This window comes from Talpa occidentalis, unplaced genomic scaffold (genome assembly GCF_014898055.3).
Source record: "Talpa occidentalis isolate TD23 unplaced genomic scaffold, MPIMG_talOcc4v2.1 talOcc4.15, whole genome shotgun sequence".
NCBI classification, from domain to species: Eukaryota; Metazoa; Chordata; class Mammalia; order Eulipotyphla; family Talpidae; genus Talpa; species Talpa occidentalis.
Window position 1 is genome coordinate 12,525,969 of NW_023601543.1, and position 20,064 is coordinate 12,546,032.

The 20,064-nt window shown below is 45.0% G+C and overlaps 1 long non-coding RNA gene across 1 annotated transcript in view; it reads left to right on the forward strand.

Moving 5' to 3' along the window:
• The first annotated feature begins 228 nt into the window (after positions 1-228).
• LOC129145855 (uncharacterized) overlaps positions 229-20,064 on the forward strand; it is a 58,673-nt gene continuing 38,837 nt past the window's right edge. The window contains exon 1 of the long non-coding RNA XR_008551971.1: positions 229-459. This is a non-coding gene — a long non-coding RNA (uncharacterized LOC129145855). The remainder of the gene's footprint in view (positions 460-20,064) is intronic.

A 20,064-nucleotide genomic window follows, 5' to 3' on the forward strand; every position in this document is an offset into this window, starting at 1 on the left:
ACGCATTGTAGGGAACCTGGCAACTTTTCCAAGGAAAAAAAAAACAAGTACAAATTGAAAAGTGTTATCCAATACCCATTGAAAAGTGTATGGAAATAAAACCAATGAAAAAGCGGTGCAGACTGTTGCCTTCTGCTTCCTCGGCCTATCTGGGGCGGACCCCGCTGTCCCCTTCTCCGCTGCCCGAGCCCGCTGGCTGGGCAGTCCCCAGCTGCCCGGGCAGGAAGTGCTGTTGGGGGGGGCTTGCATTGTCCGCCTCTGAGGCAGGGGCGGCCTGTGGAGGTTCCTTGACCTCAGTGGCCCCAGGCTGACCCCCTGCCAGAGGAGAGGAGCCTGACTGCCAAGAATGCAGTGGAATCCCGCTGAGGCTGGAGCCCAGGGCCCGAGAAAATGCGCGGAATGCCGTTTGTAGAGACACACTAGCCTTTGCATAGAAAAGCTCTTTGGACTTCAACAAAGGTAGGACGTATTGTTTCAAGACTAAGGGTCTGATCCAAGTTCACTTCAGTCTGTCTCAAAAGGAGGACGTCAGCTCATTAAAATCAGCAAAGCAGCGGTGCTGCAGAGATGACTTGAACTTGACAAAGTTCCCACCCTGTCTCAGTTTTGAGCCTGATGTCAAATCTCCTGTTTAAAAAGAAAGTTTAGGCGAGTCACAAAATGGGTGTTCTTCTCATATAAATCCACTGTGATGTAGACACAGGGTACGGAAAAGATTTAGAATGGCAATTGTTTTTTAAGTGATTCGTTTTATTTAGACATGATCATCATTCATTGTTCTTTAGACGGTTGCATTTTGGTGAGGGGGTAGGGGAAGTGCATGCTGGTGACAGGGATGTGGTAAAGTAACATCAGATCCATGTTGGCACTGCCTGGCATTTGCCTAATGCTTTACAAACATGTGTAGATGAAGCCATTTCTTCACATATTTAAATAACATGTAGTGCTGGACATGAGCAGAGAAGTATGAGGGTTGTTATGGTGAAATGAGGAAACTGAGGCCACTAGGAGGTGAAGCGACAAGGCTTATAGTGCAAAAGTGTTGATCATACAAATAGCCCCAGCATACTCATGCTAAGTGAGTGGGGTTGAGTGAATGGGGTTCTGGGGTTCCCTCTGAGAAAGACATCAGCAGAGTTTATTAAGGCAGGTTAGTAACCTTTATCAGCAAGATTATTAAGGAAAAGGACGTTGGCATAGACACACCAGCAAAGCCTGCATTTTGAAAGGGCAGGTTTATTAAAGAAAGAAAAGGAAAACAGGACATTTGCATAAGCACAAATGGGCAGTTCGTAAAGGGCAAGAAGCTGCCTTTTGAAAGGGGCAGGATTATTAAGAAAAAGAGATGCCTGCAGAGACGCAAGAGGGCAGTCTTGGGGCAAAATCTGCTTTTTGCCAGAGCAAGGGGTGTCTTTACATAGTGTTCTTTGGGGTGGTGGGGGGGATTCATTCCTTTGTGGAATTTTATCTGCTGTGGAATCTATCACTTCTAAGGTCTGGTGGGGCTGATCTGTAAGGACTAGGGGTTCTTTGTAATGACCCGCAGTTCTGCGTGTCCACACCTCCAGTTTGGGCTTTGCTGTAGATCTTCCCTGGGTGGTTTAGACTCATTAATCATTTCTACCCCCACCTTAGTTTCTGGCCTTGTGAAGCTTCCATCCTAAATTTTTTTTTAAAGATTTATTTATGCACTCAAGAGCTGGGGTACAGGCCAGAGATGCAGGGGGTGAGAGAATCCACCAGACACAGAGCGGGGAACAGAACAGGCAGATGGACCAAAGACACTGCTGAGGGGAGCAGTGGGCGAGACAGGAGAGGTCTGCCGCACCATGTGTGTTTCTCCCTGGCCGGCCAGAGATCGAACTCATGCTGCAGAGGCTGTGGATTGCTTCATAGTGCGGTGCTTAATCCCTTGCGCCACCAGAGAGGCCCCATCCTAAATTTTCTACTCTCAGCTTCCATCACTATCGGTTAGCGCTAGCACAGGTGGCATGTCCTTTATGCTGGATATTGTTTTAAGGATTTGGGAAATATTTTCTCATTGTACTGAACACAGTGCTATGAGAGAAGGTGCTATTCTTCCCATTTTATAAATGAGGAAAATGTAGCGCGGGAGTTTCCAGTCCCTTGTCTAAAGTCACGCAGCTAGTGTGTGTCACGGGATGCATTTGAACCCAGTTTCTCCAAACTCCGAATCCTGGCTATTATCACCTTTTCTCAAATGCAGATGAGATTTGAGAAATGTGGTTACTGGTCCCTTCCAGTTCTGTCAGGTTTGACACCAATACACATGCATGCTTTTAGCATCTACTGAGTCACTACTATACTGGTGACTGTGTGTGACTACTCTGTGTATGACTCCGGCTGTTGCCGCGCATGCACGTGCGTGTGTGTGTGTGTGTAGGGAAGATGGTGGTGGTTAAAGGTGAAAGAGATCTTCAAGAAATTTATGATGTTTTTCCTGTCCTCATGGAGTTGACACTCTAGGGTGATAGACAAATGTGTAAACATTTGATGAGGCAAACAAAAAGGGTGCAAGGGAGGCACTGATCATCTGAGTGCTTCTGCTCAATGCAAGAGGTGGAGATCAGGAAGTAAGCCTCCCTCCTGGAAAAGTCTAAGCAAAGAGTGGGGGGAGGGGGAACATGAGCGCACATGGAGCAACACCAGAGAAGTGCAAGAAGCTTCATGTGATTGGAGCATAGGCGTGAAAGGTGAATCCAGAAAGGCAATGCAGGATGAGAACTTTGAATACAATGCTGAGGGGTTTAACTTTTATCCTGTTGATGATGGGCAAGCACTGGACTGGGAGAATGAGCCAATGACATGATATGTCATGCTTTTTAAGAAGAGAATAGGAGGTGGGCCTCCCCGGTTGCGCAGCGGTTGAGCGCTGGGTTGCGAGGCTGCCCGCAGCCTCTGCAGCACCGGTTCGATCCCCGGCTGCTCCCTGGCCACCAGAGGAGGGTCCCACATGGCGCGCAGACCTCTCCTGCCGCCCGCTGCTCCCCTCAGCAGTGTACTTCGGTCCTTCTGCCTGCTCTGCTCCCCGCTCTGGCTCTGGTGAATTCTCTCACCCTCCCGCGCTTCTGACTGTACCCAGTGCAGAAAGAAAGAAAGAAAGAGAGAGAGAGAGAGAGAGAGAGAGAGAGAGAGAGAGAGAGAAAGAAAGAAAGAAAGAAAGAAAGAAAGAAAGAAAGAAAGAAAGAAAGAAAGAAAGAAAGAAAGAAAGAAAGAAAGAAAGAAAGAAAGAAAGAAAGAAAGAAAGAAAGAAAGAAAGAAAGAAATCTTTAAAAAAAAAAAAGAAGAAGAAGAAGCGAATAGGAGGGGCTGGAGGGAAAGCTGACACATGGTCCTGAGCTTGAAACTGTAGAAGAGACATCAGATATTTCCTCTCAACTACAAAATGTGCATGCAGCCACCTCCTCTGAAATTCCAATTTGCAGAAGTAACATCATGGAAATGATGTGTTGGTGGGTATTCTAGTCTGCTGGAATGAGTGATACTTGCCATATTAGTTTCCTATTGTTGCTGTAATGGATTACTCCAAAGTTACTGGCTTAGAAAAAAAAGGTGAATGATCTTAAAGCTCTGGAGGTGAGGAGTACTAAAATCAAGGTATCAACAGGGCTATATTCCTTCTGGAATCTTCCATGAAGAATCAGTTTTCTTCTGTTTTCCCCCTTACAGAGGCTGCCTGCATGCCTTAGTGGATGGGCCCCTCCCTCCACCTTTATGGTCAGAAGGTATAGCATTTTCTAATCTCTTATTGGCCTCTGTTTCCACTGTCACATCTCTCTCTCTCTCTCTCTCTCTCTCTCTCTCTCTGATACCCCTGTACCCCTCTTAAAATGACACTTGTGATGGCATTGGCCCCGCCTGGATCATCTAGGATAATCACCCAGCTCAGGATACTTAGTTTAACCACATCTGCAAAGTCCCTGGGGATTAAGATGTGGGCATCTTGAAGGGGGCATATTTGTCCTTTCATGCCCAAGCTCTTTTAGACCATCTATTTCTCAAGCACTTTACATAAAAATGGGTGTCTGTCAGCTGTCACTGTTTTTCTTCCTAGTGCATGGCAAATCTCTGGTGCAGACATCATTGGGGTCAAGAGTGGTGCTCTCCATGACTGACCCCTGAGCTCAAAATTAAGGGGATTTTTATATGTATAAGCAAGGAAATCTTAAAGAGCTTAATTCAAAGACCTTCCCTAAGCTACCATTTTTGGGGGGGTGGGTGTAAGACTATGCCAGGTGCTAGGGCTACAACCATGAATAAGCCTTGGCCCTGCCCTTAAGATGCTCACACTCTGGTGGGGAAGGGCGATTAGCAGTGCAATCCCCTGTGACAAGTGTCCCCATGGCAGCATAGCCTCCAGATGGTTGAAGCATCTGTGTAGCCCTTGGGGAGACCTGGAGGTGCTAAGCTGACCCAATGGAAGGAAGAACCAATAAAGAACAAACAGGCATTGAAAGCTTTAAACTTATGTAAGCAGTTTATGTATGTGAACTTATTTGATCTTCATGACTATCATCATGCCCATCTTACAGATGGGAAAATTGAGGCACAGAGAAGTTACGTGACTTGTCCAAGATCATAAGTGGAGAGTGGCAAAGCTGGGATCTGGGCAGAGCATCTTCAATGGCTTTTCTATTTGGATTTACCTGACAAAAAAACTAAAAATGGGGTCCTCCTCGGTGGCGCAGCGGGTTGAGTGAAGCGCTGTGAAGCTGTCCACAGCCTCTGCAGTAAGGGTTTTATTCCCAGCTGGCCAGGGGGAAACCCACATGGTGCAGCAGACCTCTCCTGCCTCGCCAGCTGCTCCCCTCAGCAGTGTCTTTGGTCTGTCTGCCTGTTCTGCTCCCCGCTCTGTCTCTGGTGAATTCTCTCACCCTCCAGCGCCTCTGACTGTACCCCAGTTCTTGTATAAATAAATCTATCCACAGAACATGAACCATCAGCACAAAACTCTGTATGTTCCACAATGTTCATCACAGCATTATATATAATAGCTAGGACATGGAAGCAGCCTAAATAGCCACTGACAGACAATTGGATCCAGAAGACATGGTATATCCACATCACAGAGTACTATGGAGCCATAAGAAAGGATGAAATGCAGCCATTTTCAACAAGATGGAGGGAGTGTGTAGTAGAGCAAATCAGAATGATAAAAACAAATACTGGACATTCACATAGAGAACAACTTGGGAGGTGAGAGAGGCTGAAGGGGGTACAAGGAATTATGTAGGGAAGAAAAAACAAAACAAAGACCAGACTTTTTACTCCAACATTGTAATGCTTCCTACCTGAGGATGCTGTGCCTGGGCTAGCTCGCGGGTTGCTGGGATTTCCGAGATAGAGTTCCAGGCTTAACTAGCGCTGCCTCTGATTTCAAGGTCCCTGAAACAGTCTGTTCTTAGAAACGACCTGGCGCTACAGCCTGGGAGCGGGTGCAGCCTTGCCAGCCTGGAGCTGTAATTGCAGCACGAAGCTCACAAGCGTCCCGGGAGCAGTGGCCGCCGCCATGCAGCCCCGTGGCAGTGTGGGATCTCGGAGTGGGCCGTTTCCATCTGTTCCTCTAGCCCGGGGAACTCTGGGCCTGCAACCTGGTTTTCTTGCTTCACCTGAAGAAAACAGAAAGACCAGGTGAATGGGATGATGACAGGAGGAATTCATGGACTGTATCCCTGAAAGAAAGCAAAGTGCTTTTAATCTTTTCTGGGAACCCTTCTCTCCTCCGGGGAGGTAACTGCCTGTTGACTAGATACATATCTTGACTGGACCCTCTAATTTAAGCCTCATCCGTTTGAATTTCAGGCAAGGGTTGAGGTAAAGCCCCTTTTGCTCTGGCAATGAATAAATGGTTTGCTGAGCAAATTAATGGTGTAAACCCAAATGCCTGAATGAATTAAAGAGAACAAACGTCCCAACCCCCCTCCCCCAGCACTGCAGACGTACACGTTGGCATAAAAAAAATAATATGCTGATCAAAAATCATTCTTACTCATTCAGCGGATCCTCCAAGGAGTTCTATGTAATCATTTTGTTAGGTTAAACTGAATGACTGTATGAAAATAACCTTGGAACCAGCTTGTGGGGTCTGGCATCCCCCACCTCTGCTTTAGATCACTCCGCGTATGCATACAATAAGCTTCAGGGCTTTAGCATTCCTTGACGTTTAGTTATTTTATCAACTGTTTTCAAAGGGGCCTTTAAAAGACTTCTAGCCCCTCATATTTCATGGCATTATTTGAGCTAAGTGTATTTTTAATATATTGCAGCAGAGCCTCTGGAAATAAAGTAGAAGGTTTTGAATGGTGTGGTCTCGGTGTGGACTGGCCTCCCCCTAGAGGCATCCCTACCTGCCTTGGAGTCAGCCACCCCATGGCCACTCCTCCTGTGATTACCCAGGAGGAATCGCTGTCCCTGCACCCCCCAGCCTCCCACCTGGCCCAGACTTCTCAGTGCCCACCGCAACCTCGCTTCATAGCCGGGGCTTTGTATACATGTCTGTCTGCATCTGTAGACGTTCAATGCCCCCAGGGCAGGAGCCTTTTTCTCCTGTTTTTCCCTAAGCTTTTAAGAACTATTTCAGTTCCACAAGTAATACCTGAAAGTCTCATTGTAAAAAAAAAAAAAAAAAAAGATTTCAAACATGTCTTCTTCCTACCCCTATTCCCCTTCCCTCCACATCTATCCAAATCCTTCTGTTTTGTTTTAATTTTATTTTGAATTGTGGTTAAGGCACAGGACATTAAATTCACCATCTTAATCACTTTTAATTACACAGTTCAGTAGTGTTAAGTATATTCACATTGTTGTGCAACAGATCTCTAGAACTTTTTATTCTTGCAAAGCTGAAACTCTATGCCCAGTAAACACGATTTCCCTCTCTCCCATCCCCCAACCCTTGCAACCATCTTTCTTTCTCTATGAATTTCACTACTCCAGGTACTTCATATAAATGGAATCTTACAATATTTGTTCTTTTGTAATGGCCTATTTTACTTAGCATATGCCAGGTTTCCCTCATACTATAGCTTGTGTCAGAACATCATTCCTTTTAAAGGTTGAATAATATTCCATTACATAGCCATACCATATTTTGTTTATCCATTCACCCATGGATAGATATTTGGGTCGCTTCCACTTCATGGCTATTGAACTTGGGTGTGCAAATGTCTCTTTGAGATCCTACATTGAATTTTTTTTTGTATCTGTCTACCCAGAAGTGGGATTACTGGACCATATGGTAATACTATTTTTATTTTTTGAGAAAAATATCATACTGGTCTGTATTATTTTTTGGTATTGGTCTTTGTTTGGTTTTGATATCAGGATAATGCTGTCTTCATAGAATGTGTTTACAAGTATTCACTCCTTTTTATCCAGATGCTTCTCATATATTTACAAAGGCATATGTGTGTGCAGAAATCTGTAGCTTTGTTTGCGATGCTTTCCTAAAATTTAAATGACATCAGGCCAGGCAGATTTCTCTGCTTTTGCCATGCAACAGTCTGGCTTGGAGAGCTTTCCATGGTGGCACATATTTAATCCTCCCCTTTCTTTTAATTTGCTGCACAGTTTTCAATTGATATTTAATTGTCACAGATTTCTCAGGGATTGTCCTAAACTCTAGGTGTCAGAGGAGAAAACATAAATGTTAGTATACACCCATGAACAAAATGAGCAAGACCTCTACCCTCAGGGGACTTATATTCCAGTTGGAAAAGAGAGACAGTAACCCAATCTGTAAAATAATTTCTGATTATGCTAAATACAGGGTTCATGAATTGGTCAGGGAAAGCATCAAGGAGCTGACCATGTGACATGTAGATGTTTGTTGACTGAATAAACAAGAAATAAGCTATTGATAGGATGAATAAATAGAAGTAAGTTGGTTTCTGGTATGAACGTGTTTATCTTTATGTATATATTGTATTTGCAAAGCTCATTGCACAATTGTGGCCCACTATATCTATTTCTCCATCATCAGACATGGAACTAACTTACCTCAAATATGGTGCCCATTAAATAACCAGGACTGTGAGTTGGGAGTCCTGGTCATAGCCTGTGCCATTTTACAGGCTTACTCACCTCTCTGGACAGCAGTTACCTTGTCTGTAAAATGAGGAGGCTGGACTAGATGAATGCAACTATTCCTTTTGGCTTGAGACTCAATGAATATATGACTTGCAAATGTAGATATTCTTCTGGGGTCCGTAGTGACTTTGTGCAAACCAGAGAGGTCAAACAGGCTCAAGCCTCTTGGGATTGGAGGAGAAAATATAGCACATTATTTATATGATTCCCTAGATTTTTGAAGCACTTGGGTTTGCCGAATATGCAATGAAGAGGGAAGTTAGAAACACAAGATTAAACATGAAGCGACAAGAAGAAAAGATCAAAGCCTTGGAGTTTTATTTCCCAGTTGCAAAGTGCAGCTGTCAGGAACTCCCCCGCCCCCCACACGCACTCCTGCTAGCTGGATCCAGGGCCTGAATGTGACTGCTGAATAAGGGCAGAGAGACTGGGCCCTAGTCAATGGCCCTTCCCCACCCTTTAGGTCTGCGAGTACGGTCACTGGATCCTTGGACCAAGGGAGTCTGTGGTCTAATTGCTTCCTTTTCTTTGTTTCTCAATCTGGAGGACTAACCTTCATTCCAGGCAGAATCCCACAGAACAGGTCAGCATTTATGATATTTCAAGATTTTTCACTTTGGACTTATTTGTTCCCAATGGTGTAAAAATGTACTTTCAGGGCATTTTCCCCTCAAACATTCTGTAGTTATAAGAGGTGACTATGGAGTTGGATCGATTTCTCTCCTCTCTATATGAATGTAAGGTAACAGTAAATGAAATGGCTCTGTCATCGTGATGGAGGAGAGAAACTAAAAGGAGTTAGATACCCCACCCCCATGCCAGAAGTTATAACCAGGGAGAAGTTTGTGAAGTCATTTTTAAAAGGTTTGAACCATCGGAATACTTTAAAAAAAAAAAAAGAATCAGTTTGGAATGTTCTGCTTCTGATTTTGATGTCACTTAGTACAGAGTAGGCAGCTAGTGGTGGGGGCCCTCAGCAGGACCCGCATTCCACATAGGCCATGGAGTCTACACCGTGAAATTCAAGTGGGGTTGCCAGAAGTCCTGGGTTGTGGAACTGCAGACTTTGCTCCTGCCAAAGTAGGAGGACTGGCGGCCCAGGCAATACTGTGTGACTCAGAAGACTGGGACCCGCCAAAGTCACCTGGACTCCCCAGAAAAGCTGATTTAGGGGAGTCCTGCTGTTGGGGCTTGGTGGCCACAAGAAGGGTGAGGCTAAGGGTAAGGATGTGGGTGTCTGAAGAAACAGCTATCAGGATGAGGGATCCTGGCACACCTGACCTCAGGGCAGTCAGGGAGTGGCTATTGGAAACTGCACCGATCAGAAAGTGGGGAGCTACTAGAGGAGAAGGAAGGGAGGACTGGATCAATGGGGACACACGTTAATGGGGTGAGAGTGCAGGAGTTAGGGTGGAAAAAGGATCCAAGGAGAGAAAGAATGTGACGGAAGGTGGTGGTGATATAGCTCCAGGAAATGAAATTACGTAAGTAAAAGTATGCTTCTCTTTTTCCTCAGATTGGGCTAGAAGTACTTGACGAGGGGTGTGGCTTGAAGGCTTGTGAGTCTGGCCAACATGGCCTCCTTTCCGGCCTTGCCTGGGCCGCCCTGGCCCTTAGGCTTTGGTTGGAGGTTTCCCTCACTTGTGGGCTCTCGCTCTGATGCCCTGAGTGTCCTGCCTCTGCCTCGCCACTCTGGTTCCTTCCTCTCTTCCTCTCTTTCTTTGGCTTTTTGTCCTCCCTCTCTGCCGGCACCACCTCTCCTCCAGCTGACCTTAGGTTCCCCATTTTTAATACTTCTAACAAAATTGAGAATTAGGCAAAATGGGAGGGCTTCATGTTTTGGTGACAAAGTTCCAATTAAGGGGGCCTCCCTGGTGGCGCAGGCAGTTAAGCGCCGCACTGTGAAGCTGCCCGCAGCCTCTGCAGCGTGGGTTCGATCCCTGCCGGCCAGCGAGGGTCCCACATGGTGAACAGACCTCGCACCCGCTGCTCCCCTCAGCAGTGCATTTCGTCAGTCTGCCTGTTCTGTTCCCCGCTCTGTCTCTGGTGAATCCTCTCACCCTCCCGCACATCTGGCCTGTACCCCGGTTCTTGTATAAATAAATAAATCTTTAAAAAAAAAGTTCCAATTAAGGACACTGAATATGTCATGTGGTCAACAGAAATGCTGGCCATTTTCTGCAGCACTGACAAGAAATCCTAAGTCTGTGGAGTTTGTCAAGTGTAGCTCTCACCTCCTGGTGATATCCTTCGGTACCTTGCATGCGTACACAACTGACAATTGGCTCCCTGTGTCACGGCAGATGGGTTTTCATAAGGTCATGCTAATGGTATTTTGTCTGTTGCAGTAAGATTTGTAGACGGCCCAGATTGGCGGATGCTGGGAAAGAGCCCAGCCCCCCCACCAAACAAATTAAGATCCACTTCATGTTTACTAGTCCAAAGTGAATGTGCTTTATAGACTCCAAATGTGGAGACCAGCGTTGCCAACTCTTCATGCCTCTAGGCTTCCCAGGCCCCGACCCTACAACCTGTGGCTCTGCAGGCCCCTGCAGAAGTGACAACTGTGGTTGCGGAAGGGTGAGAGCAATCGAGCTGAAGAGATGATGCACATCCTTCCAAGCCCTCCTCTTCAAAAATCAGGAGCTATGATGTGAGCAGGCTGAAAGATTTGAATTTGGGACTGTTGTATAAAACGGAGGACATGTGTTTGCCAGAATTATGACAACCGCTACTTTCTGAGAACCCGGAGAAGGGCCTCTGCAGGACGCCAGGGTCCCTTTTGGAAACCTGGTCTTAGTTCCTGAGGCCTGTTGCCCGCCTCCACGCCCTTCCAGTCCTCATTCAGCGTTTGCTGCCTTGAGAAGGCCTTGGTAATCACTGGAGGCACATGATCGAACACAGATTTTGAGAAGGACAGCTTTGTTGTTGCCAACATCATGGGCATTGTTTGTTAGACTGTTGTTTTTGGATGGGATAGAAAGGAGGAGGAGGAATTCCATCACGCCTTTCCAGCTAGAACTCTGTGAGCCGCAAGACCTGGATTCGGCTGCCGTGCCAGCCTCCGCCAGACCTAAAGCAGGCCTTCTTCCTTGGGCTTTCTCGGCCCACTGCTTCCTGTGCACGCTGCCGCCACACAGAGGCAAACAGAAGATGTTGAATGGTTTTCAGATCCCTCCTGGCTTTCTTGCTGTGTATTTTTGAAACGTTAAAATAAAGAACAAAGTAGAAGTTCCAGAGGAGTTCCTGTGAGACACGGCACTGCGGACAAGGGTCTCCTGGTCTGGCATGCGCGTGTGTATAGTGATGGTTTAGAAAGTCGCTTCCACCACGAACTTTCCATATTCTTGGATATCAGAGTATCTTGTAGCGGGGGGGGAAAAGGCTAATGTGTTCTTCAGGGAAACGAATCCAGCAATTTATAGTCATGTTTAATGGTGAAATTATGAAGATGATTGCAAACTGCTTACCCAAACGGGCTATTACACAGAACATGGCTTGTATGTGCGTGTAACACAAACTTCAAGGCCTGCTCGGGACTGGGGGTGCTTCCTCAGAATCTGGTATTTCTTCAGATAAACACTAGGTGGCATGGAGAACTTAATAAACAGAAAGCACTAATATCACCAATTGGAAATGAGAGGTTGACCCTCTTCTCCAAATTGCAGCAACTGTAAAATCTCCCCATCAAAATTCGAAGGCAAGACATAGACATTATGGTAAAAGTTACTTTTTGAGGCATTCCCAAAGAGAGCTGGTCCGGAGGAATTCATTCACACAATCTCCCCTCCTAATCTTTTCTTGAGTATCATTTTCTAAACATGATGATAAATTCAAAAATATAATTGTTACCATGACCAGATTCCTTAATAGAAAACAGTCTATTTCTGTCAGTGTGGACGTGTTTTTCATTTGAGAAATTCTGACAGACTTTTCTCCTCCCTCTTTTCCTTTATGAAATCAGCCAAGGGGGCGGGAGGTGGAGGAAATAAAGCCGACTCTGATCGCTCTTCTGCAAACATCCCTTTGGATAAAAAGGCAGGATTTTCCCTGCCATTTCGACACTGCAAACGTGTCCATTTCCCTGTGTTCCGAGATAGAGAGAGGAGCGAGTATCCTTCCCGTGAGGCCCAGAATGAAAATAGGGAGCAGGTGTCCCGGCTACAGTTCAATAACTAGATGACTTCTGACAATACCTTATCTTCTCTCTCCTTTGTTTGCAAAGCCTGTAGGGAAAAGCGAAGCGCCATTTCACGACGACATTCCTGACCCGCTGGTGCTGATCATTACAGAATCTTATTGAGGATTAAGGGCCTCTTCTAGTCTACGAGTAACAGAAAGTCCTGAAAAACACACAGTTCCCAGCTGTGTAGCGATGGCAAGGCCTTGGCCCTGCCGGGCAGCCCTAGGCTAAGTAGGAGCAGAGTAAAAGTTGTTAGTTAAAGTAACGGAGTATGTGATTTCTTTTTTCTTTTTCTATTCTTTTCTTTCTTTAATTACATTCTTGTTTTTACTGAGTTAACATAGGTTTATAACACCGTATTTGATTTAGAGGTTTAGGATCACACCACACCCACCGCCGAGGCATCCAGAGTCTTCCACCCTAGTCCACTGGATCTTTCCTTTTTGCTCCCCAGCTCTGCCCTCCACCTCGGGTGTCATTTCTAAGTGTAAGAGTCGGGCAGGAAGGCTACAGCTATGTCAAGGATAGCTGAGACTATGCTGGGGTAGCCTGGACTACCTGAGAGCACCTGCACTACGTAACCAAGATTGCCAAGTCCAGTCTCTGGAGAGGCCGTGGTCAGGTGCCCCACAGTGAAGGTTTGTGCCTCAGCTGGACACTGGGCCAGGGGTGTGAGCTTGCTGACTGTCGCTAAACCTGTGCGTCCTCATCTGTGAAATGGGAATTATAGTGGGGGTGGGGATAGAACAGGCTAAATGGGAAGACACTCTGTGAGTCACGCTAGACCTCAGGATCATTATTCCAAGCAAGACAGGGAAAGCCCACGTGACATTGCTTTGTCTCTTGTCTTGGAGCAGAAGCAATAACAGGGGGGTAGGGCATGACCCCAAATGACCTACCTAAGATTTGAAGGTGTCGCCTTACCTATATTTTTAAATTTAAAAGTCTCTTGTGGTACCTCCCTGGTGGCACAAGGGTTAAAGTCTCAGCACTATCAAGCTATTGCAAGCCACTGCAGCAGGAGTTCGATCCCCGGCCAGGGAGATGACCCACATGGCACAGCAGACCTCTCCTGTCTCGCCCACTGCTTCCCTCAGCAGTGGATTTCAGTATATCACATGCTCTGCTCCCCACCCTGTCTCTGGTGAATCCTCTTACCTCCAGCACCTCTGGCTTACACCCCAGTTCTTATATGCATAAATAAATAAATCTTTTAAAAAAAATAAAAGTTTCTTTGCCCTCACAAAGGAGATTTTGCTCTCGAGATCTAGTTTCAACCCACTTTAATGTACAGATCTTTATCAGTTCACATTTTGTTAAATAAATCATGTTAATTTTCACAGAAGAGAATTTGAAACACGCATGCACACTGAATTCCACAGATATTTTAAACTGGATAAATATTGTCTTATAAACCATATGACCTGCTTGCATTTTCTCTGAAATTTTGGACGTCTGTGTTTTCCATGTTCTCTCTCCCTCCCTAAGAATGAGGATTTTGGGGCCTCCCCGATGGCGCAGCGGTTGAGCACTGGGTTGCGAAGCTGCCCGTGGCCTCTGCGGCACCGGTTCGAACCCCGGCTGCTCCCCGGCCACCAGAGGAGGGTCCCACATGGGGCGCAGACCTCTCCTGCCGCCCACTGCTCCCCTCAGCTGTGTACTTCGGTCCTTCTGCCTGCTCTGCTCCCCGCTCTGGCTCTGGTGAATTCTCTCACCCTCCCGCGCTTCTGACTGTGCCCAGTGCATGTATAAACAAAAAAACAAACAAATAAATAAATAAAAAACATGCCTCTATTAAAAAAAAATTAAAAAAAAAAAGAATGAGGATTTTGGTAACAGAATTTTAGTGAGGACGGTATCCACTTGTTAGAGTGCTGCACCCCTCAGAAGTGATGGGCTTGTTTGAATTTAATCAGGTAAAACCTTTTCTAGACCGTAAAAATTACTGTATCCTAAATGATCAGTTTTGCAAGTGGGGATTTTTTTTCTCAGTTAGATTTTCCCTCCTCTCACCTCCAACATTCAGTTATGAAAAATTTCAAACATAAGGCAAATTTGAAATGTTTTACATGTCTACATAACTTAGGGGTACACTTGTATTCCTCCATATACACGCATGCTTCACTCACCCTCCACCAAATCCCCGGGGCCAAGGCCCCTTCCCTTGTCTCCCCTTCCCTGCTACCTCTCCCCAGGCCCTCTGGTAACCAATATATTTTTCACTAAGTCTAAGACTTGTTTTTGCTGTGCTTTTTCAGTACAGGTTTTCTTTTTATGTACACTCTACAGATAAGTTAAACCATCTGATATCTGCCTTTCACTTTCTGCCTTATTCCACTGAGCATGGTCGCCTCAAGTTCCATCCAAGTTGTCCTCAAAGGCGCTATTCCATCATTTTTGATAGCTGAGTAGTATCCCGTTGAGTAAATATTCTGCAATGTCTTTATCCAGTCTACTAAACTGTGCTTGTTTTTTTCTCCTATCTCTGGATTCATCCCTCCCTTGACCATCCACTAATCCATCTTATTTTCTTGACACACAAATGTGGGTTTTGGCCTATTCAATGTGTTCAAAATGATATTCATGTGTTGGGACTCTTGCAAAGCTTTCACTTTTCCCCTGTTTATTTAAAAAGAAAAATCAATGTTTACCTGAAGACTTCATTTTCTCTGGGGAACCTGCTCTGCCAAGATACAAATTCAGTGCCCTGGCCCTCCCTCGGTCAGAGAAAGCAGCACGGCTCTGCTGATGGGCTGTTAGCCAGGGCTCAGTGAGTTCAAGGTCAAACGTCCCCATTTCTGCGCTGTGCCGGTGGTGCAGACTAAATCAAGGATGTTCCGGGGCCCTCCTGGCTGAGATTGCCATAGCGACTGGGTACCAGCTGGGCAGAGTTTCCATTGTCTTCCTCCTCCGTTCTCCTGGAAGTCAAATTAATCTTCGGTCCCACATTCATTTCTCTCGCGTAAATATGGGCCATCCGCAGCTCGCATGCCAGAAGTGTCAGGCATTTATTATTTTCAGTAGCCTGCAAGGATCGTTGACAAGCTACCCTGAGTCTTTGAGTGCCCTGTATCCCCCATTCTTATGCTTTTGGCTTGCTTTTTGGTGGCCCTTTTTCATCTTACCCACAGAAAATGCCTGACTGCTACTCAGAGCTACCCTTCCCCCAAATGCTTAAGCTCAAAAAGTACTTCATGAAAAAATGTCATTGTCACGTTGTGAAACTCAGATAGGAGAAGCTGACGGAGGATTAACTAAAGACATTTATGCTAAGGCACAAGGAGAAGGATACAGGCGCTTATCCTCCTGCAGATGAATTGTATCTTAAAAGAAAGAGGCGCTTATTAGCTAAAATGTATCTCCAAACAGCCGTGTTTGTGGGATATCATCTTGAGGCCTGTCTGCTCCCAGGCCCGTGCTTCCTCGGCTCCCTTGGTCCCTGTGTACACAGAATAAGAATTGAGTATGTCTGACTCTCTCTTCAGAAATCTCACCTACCCCTGCTCTAGACCTTCAGCATAGGAGGCAAGCTTCACCCTTGGATTTGAGCTTGTTCCTGTGCCATTGCCTTGAATAAACATCTTACAGTGTTAGGTAGTTTCTGGAAAGTTTAGGAATTTTCTAAACGTGGAGCAGATGCACAGAACATCTGGGTGGTTGGCTTTTGGCAAGGCTTCAAGGGTCCCATTGTCACTAACAGCTGGGGTCCATCTGCCAGGGTGGGCACTGGAAAGCTCCTAAAATGAGCACGGCTCCTTTTTTTTACTGGTTTATCTCAAATACACTTTGGGGGGCATAGATCTCCATATAGCGCTCTAACTTTCTGCCCAAACCTTCAGAGTGCACCAAAAGGTTGCTTTTTTAAATTGCTACTTTTGTATTAGAAAATTTTATTTAGGTTTCACTGACAACATCCTCACAACATAGTCTATAAAAGCAAAGCAGTTGTAACAATTCTCTTGGTCCTCAAATTATCTTAGGTGATGCTTAGTGGTTCTCAAAGTATGTTATGGGGTACTGACTTTGTGTATCTTATGTGATACCTACGGCAGAGCTAGCGGATAATAGGGCAGCTATATAGACACCCACTTTGTGGATGAGAAAATGGAGGGGCAGAGAATGGAAATGACATGCCCAAGGATGACATAGTTTATGAGGGTTAGAGTTCCGTTTTGGACCTTCTGACTCCTAGACGATGGGCGCACACTGATTGATAAGGACAACCACCTTCTGAGGGCATTGCTCAAACAAAATGGAAGATTTGGGTTGTGGGCAGTTGACACATGGTCTCTACGGTTGAACTTTGCATAGTGGCACTTCCGTTTTTCCTCCAGAACTGGGTTTAATAACTAGTGAAACTTGTCAGAATGTTCTGTAGCAAAGAATTATTATAGAAAGAAAGAGTATGTTGAGCTCCAGGGCCAGCATGTTATTTGAGATCTGGAATCTCTGTGCTGTCCACTCCTACAAGACGGGATTGATCATATTCCAGCAGATGACTCACTACAGTACATCTGAAGACAGCAAGGATTAATAGCAGTCCAAGCCACTTGGCCAAAGTAATCCTCAACTTGGGTCACCTTGTGAATCTCTCAGACCCATCACTCCACCCTTCATAGCAGGCCTGAGGGTTCACATTCTTTCTGTCTTCTCTACAAATAAGTGCCAACCCTGATCAGCAACTGAAGTTGGATGCTAGGAGCAAACTGGAATGAGCCAATTTCCAAAGCCTTCCCTGAAGATTCTATTGCATCCTGCCTTCCCAAGTGCTTCTCACCTGTGTCATAGCCAAACACTGCAGGGAGGGCTTAATGAATACTGTGCCTGTTGTGGTTTTAAAGAAAAATTTAAAACCAAACTGAATGTCTTACTGATGGCCTTTGAATCATTCTTCACTGACGGGTAAAGTGGAACAAATACAACTATTATTGCTTATCTTCAGGCTGGATCTACTTCTCATCAAAACAATTGGTTGAAAGGTAAAAAATGCAGCCAAAGTAATTTCCTGGTGTCATCTAGCCAGAAATTCCAAATCAGGAACTGGTTTGCATTCAGATACAGCCTAATTTTATTTTATTTTTAAAAGATTTATTTATTTATGCATACAAAGACTGGGGTGTAGACCAGAGGTGTGGGGGGTGAGAGGATTCAGCAGTGACAGAGTGGGGAGCAGAACAAACAGATCTACTGAAACATACTGCTGAGGAGAGCAGTGGGCAAGACAGGAGAGGTCTGCTGCGCCATGTGGCCTGCTGGGAAGCTAACTCTTGATGCAATGGCTGCTGATACCTTGATAGAGCTGTGTCTTTAACCCCTACGCCACCAGGGAGGCCCTACAGCCTAATTTTAGAATGTGTACAGTCCATCAAATAGGACTGTTCAAAGAAAGTGACTTCCTTCTGGTGTGTCAGACACGAAGGGTAGATTCAACTAGAGAGGAAGATTTTTTTAAAGAGATGAAGTCACCAAAGCTCATCAAAAGAGATGTTAGCATTAACCTTAAACTCAACTCTTGCCATCCAGCATCATGATCTTTCTTTGATTCTGAAAATCAATATGATCAGAGTTGAGATCTGTATTTTAGCACTGAGTGGCTACCATCATGTTGACTGGTGATCCCAATCATCCTGATATCGTGCAAGAAACCAGTCATGGAAAGCTTAATTTTGTTTTTCATCAAAAAATGTCTCAACCTCATTTGGACAGAAATGGAAAATGACATTTCAAACTTTAATCCCTTAATATGTAGTCTGGTTCTTTCCAAAGGTTGCAAGGTTTCCAAGTTCTGGAATTCATAACTAACAAACCATATGGAAACAGAATGTTCTACATATCTTGGCTTCTCAAATATTGTCAGAGTATGAGTGACTTGTTGACACTGTGCAGGACCATACACACAGGCAGTCATCCCTCTGCAGCCTCACTCATTGCCAGGGCAAACACTTTCCTCTCATGAGACTAGTGTCTTGATTAGGCCAAGTCCATTGAATGTTAAATTTCTACCACCAAGCCCTTGCCCTTGCTGCTGCCCCTTACAGAATGGCTCCCTTGCTTATCTTTTAAGACCCAGCTCTGATTCTACCTTCCCATAAAGCTTCTTTGACTGCTCCAGCCAATAGGGAATCTCTCCAATTTCTCCTAACTTATGGGATTTATTATCCATGTCACACAACTTGAGACTCTTTGTTGTTTCTGCTGTCCCCACCCACTCTGCTCCAGTAAATTCTCTAATCATGTGTCAATTGCCATGGCTCAACTCCCAAACTAGTCTCTCAGAGAACAAGAGTGAGCTTGAAAGTCAGATGGATATATCTTCAACTTGGGGCCCTTAGCTGTGAGACGGTTTAAATGCCTCTCTTAACCTGTTTTGTTTTTTTTTTTTCATCTAGCAGGAACAATGGTACCTAGTTCCAAACATTGTGAGAGAACATTTGCAGTGTGCCAGTAGTACAATACCTGCTTCACAACAAGCAAGTAAGGGTTGCTAGCTCAGTGCAGGGTACACGATGGTAATGGACCACGATTTGATTCATCAATACATTTTAATGCAGTATCCCTGAGAAATGGATCATAAAATAATAATTCTAGAATTATAAGGCTGGGAAAGATCATAAGAAATCATCTTACTATGATGTATTTATTGATATAGAAATATATTCACAATCTATTAAGACAAAAAGGCAGTTTCTTAAATAGGAATTTCTGTGTGTGTGAGTGTGTGTGTGTGTGTGTGTGTGTGTGTGTGTGTAGACATTTAGCTTTTTTCACAGGAAAGTAGGCACCAAAATGCTGACAGAGGTTATCATCTCTGATTAGAGGGATTATAGAGATTTTTAATTTTCTTTTTGCATATCTCTATTAATTTTTCTATCAGTAATGTTCACTTGTATAAATGAGACACAATAAATGATTTTCAAAATATCACACATGTATGTAATAGAAGCGTGACAATAGATTGGGGCTGAGAGGTAGGGGAAAAGAAAAAAAATTCAGGTCACGGGATGATGGGTACTTTTCCCCACCAAAATTTGCTGTTTTGTTATTGATTCACTACCTTGATAATGCAGTTTTTAGTGTATAGAAATTTCTTTCTGAGGCCTTCCCGGTGGCACAGTGGGTTGAGCACAGTGCTATGAAGCTGTCCGCAGCCTCTGCAGCGTGGGTTCGATTCCCAGCCAGCCAGGGAGCTATGCACATGGCGTGGCAGACCTCTCCTGTCTTGCCACTACTCCCCACATCAGTGCTTTCGGTCCGTCTGCCTGTTCTGCTCCCCGCTCTTTCTCTGGTGAATCTTCTCATCCTCCCGCGCCTCTGGCCTGTACCTCAGTTCTTGTATAAATAAAATTAAATCTTTAAAAAAAATCTCTTTCTGAGTCATTTCTACGCTTTTATAATGGATAAATTAGTTTCTGGTAAATAAATGATTAAGCCATTCTTGGCAGGCAGTGGTATGAGAAGGGAATCTTCTTCAGCTTCTACAATTACTAAATATATGAAAAATGGACTACCTATGTTTGACAATCTGTTAACTGCTTCCCTCTGGTGGGCCCCAATTATTTTGACTCAGGTGCTCCATGTCAGTTTCTGAAGTGGGTTGTGACTGGAAATTAAAAAGCATGGGCCTCTCTGTTAGTGCAAGGGGTTAAGACTCAGCACTGTGAGGCTGTCAGCAGCCACTGCAGCATGAATTGGGTCCCCGGTCAGGGAGCTACCCACACGGCACAGCAAACCTCTCGTGCCTTGTCCCCTGCTCTCCTTAGCAGTGTATTTCA